At 43.4% G+C, this 5672-nt stretch overlaps 1 pseudogene; it reads left to right on the top strand.

Moving 5' to 3' along the window:
- Positions 1 to 4296: 4296 nt before the first annotated feature.
- LOC110328186 lies at positions 4297 to 5309 on the top strand (annotated as a pseudogene).
- The last annotated feature ends 363 nt before the right edge of the window (positions 5310 to 5672 follow it).

The following is a 5672-nucleotide window of genomic DNA, read 5'->3' as shown; positions in this document are numbered from 1 at the left end:
ATGCGTGGATGTGCATTCCTGAGTATGCGTGCATGTGTGTATATGTTTGCATGCATGTGTGTGAATGTGTGTTTGACTCTGTGTGTCTGTGTATATATTACCACAGGGGCTGGAAAGTCTTGGGGTCTACAGCCAATATGCAATGGCTCAGCAGAGCTGATGATGAAGACTCAATTCAAGAGTAAGGACCCGAACAGGGCCAGCTGATGCTGTCTATTCCAGTCTAAAAGCCACAGTGCCAGAGATAAGAAGAGATGAGCTTTTGGTCTATGCCCAAAGGCTGAAAAGGACCAATATCCTTGGTCTAGCAGCTGGTCAGGAGGCATTCTTTCTCAGTCTCTTTATACCATTAAGATGCTCTACACATTGAATGGGAACTACCCACTCTAGGGAGGGAAATCTGCTTTGATTCAGTCAGGATTCAAGCACTAATCTCATCTAGAAACCCACTCATAGACATACCCAAAATAATGCGAGACGACGTAACTAGGTACCAGATCAGTAGACACATACGTTAATCATCAGAAGGAAAGATTGTGGACTAGTGTTTGTGAGCCTGTAGAATAAATATGTTGAAGCCCTATCTTCCAAAGCAATATTACGTGGTGATAAGGTACTCAGGAGGTAGTTGGGCTTTGACAAAGCCACGAGAGTGGGGCTTTTCTAGTGGAGTCACTGTCCACAGGCGAGATACCAGAGAGCCTGGGTAGATGGCTTAATCAGGAAGGAGCTTCAGCCGTGAGGAGCTGAGTCTGGATCTTTAGCACTTACATAAGAAGCATGGTTTAGTGGTATTCACATGCATTCCTAGTGTTGAAGAGGCAGAGACAGGAAAATCCATGGGGTTCACTGTCTAGCCAAATCAACGAGTTCTAAGTTCAGTGAGAGACCCTATCCCAAATCCTAAAGTGGAGGACAATGGACAAGACAAGGGGTCCTATATTGACCTCTGGTCTTCATGCATACATATACATGTGTGTGCACACAACACTCTTGGAGATGCACACATACAGTCATGTACACACGCATAACACACATACACGCATGCATAAAAAACATACAACATACACCCAAATCACCCAAACACACACACACACACACACACACACACACACACACACACACACACACACACACACACACACACACACACACGCACACACAGGTACACAACCAGAGAGCTAGCTCTTCTGTCATGTGAAGAAAAATGAGATGACCATCTATAGGCTAGGGAGATGGCTCTGATGTAAACCTGACCCCTGGGTTCCCTCTTCTAGCATTTCAAGATTTTAGAAAGAGAAAGAGACAGTGACCAAAAGAAGACCTAAACAAAGACAACATCATTAGAAATGCTAACTATTGTAATAAATATTTATTCTCTAATGGGGTTACTACACAGCCTATGGTCATTCAGTTTCCAGATAAAAGACTAGCTACTTTTATATTTTTCCTAAGCCTTAGTCAGCACTAAAGCTGAGCAGGTATCTACATATTATAGTGTTATGTCTACTTCCCTATCAAAAACCCCAAGTTATAATTTCCTTCGGGGCTGCTCTTACTTCATTTGGCCAGCCAGCCCTCATGGCTATGTTTTCATAACTCACCTACCCTTTGGCATCTCTCCCCTCTCCACCTTCTTCCCTCTTCTCATGTTTCTCCTCAATCCCCAAGCCCTGGAACCAAAAACCTCACCTATCTCTCTTCTGCTTAGTTATAGGCTGTAGGTATCTTTATTCACCTGTCAGGGCTAACTTGGGGGGCAAGGTTACATAGCATCACTTGTGTATTTGCAGATTCTCTCATCCCTCTGTGCAATCAGGCCTTGGGGGTTAGTATTTAGCATAACAGAAGACCAAATCTCCACAACTAATGTGGAAGAGGATAGTCTCATAAGGCTCCAAGCCTAGACAAGCAACTACAAGCAACCAAGGAATGTTGAGCCTTCGAGCAAAAGTATTTTCCAGGGAAGAGTCCTTCAATTGGTTATCTAATACCAAGTGGTAAGCTCTGAAATCATAAACAATTTCAATCAATCAATCAATCAATCAAAAGAGGCAAAGAACTCGAAGCTTCAGGTTCTTCAGTTTTCAGAAAGGACCAGAAACTTCCTATAGGATTCCATGGAATCTCATTCTTAGTCCTACTGATGACAGGAAATAAAGGTCTGCCAAACCCAGCATCAGTGTTAGAACAGAATTAGCAGTCCATGACCGTGTAGAACAATCCTGTAGTCTTAATAAATGGCCATCAAAAATGAACCAATAGTCAACGCAACTCAGTATAACCTTGGCTTCTTTATATATAACATTCCATCTCTCCAACCAATATGATGCCCACATATCAAGCTTCAATCTGGAGGCTTTTAAACACAACATGGTAGGGAGTCTTTGCAGGAAATCTTGGAGGAAACACTTGCTTTTAACAACAATGACAAGTGCTGGAGGTGAAATTCAAGGATAGACTGTTCCACTTAGTACAAACCAACTATGTGCTTGCCAGTGGTTATTGATAGGGGATGAATGTTTAACAAAAGTGATACCCTGGATCTTTTGGTTGGTCAGCTTTAAAAAACTGTTTCCAGTGGCTGTGACCTTCAATAGAGCTATTTGGAATAATTTGCAGTCAAAGAGAAAAGTTATTTTGCTGAGGAAGGAGAAAAAGGCTCCACACTCTAGCTTTGAACTCATTTCTCTTTTCAACAAAACTGCATGGGAGCCAATTCCATCACAGCTCTGCAAGGTGGCTTATTAGCTAATTCAGTTCCGAGTCACTTATGTAAATAAGCTGTTTGCGGAAGACGAGACTGTCAGCGAGAAGCTGTCTGCTGATTTATGAAGCTGTTATTTAGGGTTGGAGATTATTAATCCTCTCTACTTTCCACTTCAGTGAGGATGCGATTTTTGCCTCTTCTGAACAAGAGTCCTTAAAGTGGGATCCATGAACTTCTCAGAACTGTATGCACAGCTGTATGCAGAGTCTGGCATGCTGTACCTGTTTAATTTATGTTTGCTAAAGGAGTAAATACATACGTGAATGAAGGTTCTGTTTGTCAGGAGCGAATAGAATCAACTAATCCCAATACAGGCATGTGATTTTGCAGAAGGACTTCTGCAATGCCATTACTGACAGACTGACAGACTGACAGACACACACACACACACACACACACACACACACACACACACACACACACACAAGGCCACACTAGCTCACTACCCTACAGCTAGCTTAGTGGTCATGGCCATGTTCATCCTGTGTAGCTTGGACCAGCAGAGCATCCTTGCAGAAGGAATGTTCCAACACAGAAGTTCATAGGTCATCATTGGCCCTCATCACTTCTGTGACGTCCTGTGCCCTTTACTACTTTAACACACCACCAGGAAGTTCCATGGATGATTCAGCTGAGCAAACATTGCTAAGAGCTGGGAGGGAAAAAAAAATCAGAACTATTTATGACCTAAATGCTACTAAGTCGCCTCCATTCCCAGGAGGGCAATAAATCAAACACAGTTTTATCTATAATAGCAAGATTGAAAAAGGCAAGTGCGATAAGACAAATGACTTTGGAGAGAAGAATAATTATTTTTAGCTGGAGGGTTCAAGAAAATAGTGTGAGATTTTAGAGCCAGGTGCTGAACGATGAACAACCTTTTTCTCAGAAGAGTGGTAAGAAGGAAGAGAAGTACAGGCTGGGGGAACATTGTGAACAAAGGCATACAAATGGGAGGGATTTATCTGGGACCTGGGAATTCACAATGGTATTTTGATAGGGGAGTGTATCGAGGGAGGCCTTTGGAAAACATAGAGAATGGAGCTAGAGACCAGTGGGACTGGTTTTCAATGTAAGCTAGAAAAAAATTAATATTTTTAAAGCTTAAAATAATTTATGTAGCACACAGAAAAGTTTAAAAGAGTTATTCTCCTAATATTGGAGCGATGGATTTTGGTGCAATAGTTCATTTTCTATGCAACATTTTCTCTATAGTGACACTTTCCTTTCCCTTTCCTTACTTCAAAATATTCTTGAGTTACTATTGTCCAGTGTTGAAAATATCAAACAGGCTCAGTGTTCCCTCACTAAGGACTGAACTAGGCTAGAAATGAATACTTTTTTGAACTATGTTTTAGCAGTTTTAATTCATTCTACTGAAAGCCCTGTTTATGTATCTGTCCTACTCTTCTTCAGATTTAGTATTTCATTTTTGAGATTAAGATTATGCAATTTTGGCTCTCTGCTTCTTCTTTTTCCAGAGACAGCTGCATCTTGTGCAGTGCCAGACTTGTCTTGTAGACAAAATGCTGAAGGTCAGTGTGAACAGATTTGGCCATAATGGGTGCCTGGTCACCAGGGCTGCCGTCTGCTCTCTACATGGCAAAGAGGAGATTGTTGCTATCAACAACCCCCTTCATTGACCTCAACTACATGGTCTACATGTTCCAGTATGACTCCACCCATGGCAAACTCAATGGCACAGTCAAGGCTGAGAATGGGAAGCTTGTCATCAATGGAAAGCCCATCACCATCTTCCAGGAGTGAGATCCCACTAACATCAAATGGGGTGATGCTGGTGCTGAATTATATCGTGGAGTGTACTGATGTCTTCACAACCACAGAGAAGGCCCAGGGCCCACTGAAGGGTGGAGCCAAACCGGTCATCATCTCTGCCCCTTCTGCCAATGCCCCCATGTTTGTGAGGGGTGGGAACCATGAGAACTATGACAATTCACTCAAGATTATCAGCAATACATCCTGCACCACCAACTGCTTAGCCCCCCTGGCCAAGGTCATCCATGACAACTTTTGTATTGTGGAAGGGTTCATGAACACAGTCCATGCCATCACTGCCACTCAGAAGACTGTCCATGGACCCTCTAGAAAGCTGTGGCGTGATGTCCATGGGGCTGCCCAGAACACTATCCTCGCATCCACTGGTGCTGCAAAGGCCGTGGGCAAGGTCATCCCAGAGCTGAACAGGAAGCTCACTGCCATGACCTTCTGCATTCCAACCCCAATGAGTCTGTTGTGGATCTGACATGCTGTCTAGAGAAACCTGCCAAGTATGAAAACATCAAGAAGGTGGTGAAGCAGGCATCTGAGGGCCCACTGAAGGGCATCCTGGGATACACTGAGGACCAGGTTGTCTCCTGTGACTTCAACAGCAACTCCCACTCTTCCACTTTTGATGCTGGGGCTGACATAGCTCTCAGTGACAACTTTGTGAGGCTCATTTCCTGGCATGACAATGAATACGGCTACAGCAATAGGGTGGTAGACCTCAGGGCCTACATGGCCTCCAAGGAGTAAGAAACCCTGGACCACCCACCCCAGCAAGGACACTGAGAGCAAGAGAGAGGCCCTCGGTTGCTGAGGAGTCCTTGTCCCAACTCAGCCCCCAACACTGAGCATCTTCCTCACAATTTCCACCCCAGACCCCCATAATAACAGGAGGGACCTAGGGAGCCCTCCCTACTCTCTTGAATACAATCAATAAAGTTCTCTGCACCCCCCAAAAGATTATGTAATTTCTCCTCCATTCAGACCTTCTCATATGTTTTTCCCTGCTTTCTTTTAAATTCATGACCTCTTTTTTCACTATTATGACATGTATGTATGTATGCATGTATATAAATCTACATTCTTGAATATAACACTTTTAGTCTGTATAATGTTA

The sequence above is a fragment of the Mus pahari genome, chromosome 1 (genome assembly GCF_900095145.1).
Source record: "Mus pahari chromosome 1, PAHARI_EIJ_v1.1, whole genome shotgun sequence".
NCBI lineage: Eukaryota > Metazoa > Chordata > Mammalia > Rodentia > Muridae > Mus > Mus pahari.
This window is presented reverse-complemented; position numbering and strand designations above follow the sequence as displayed.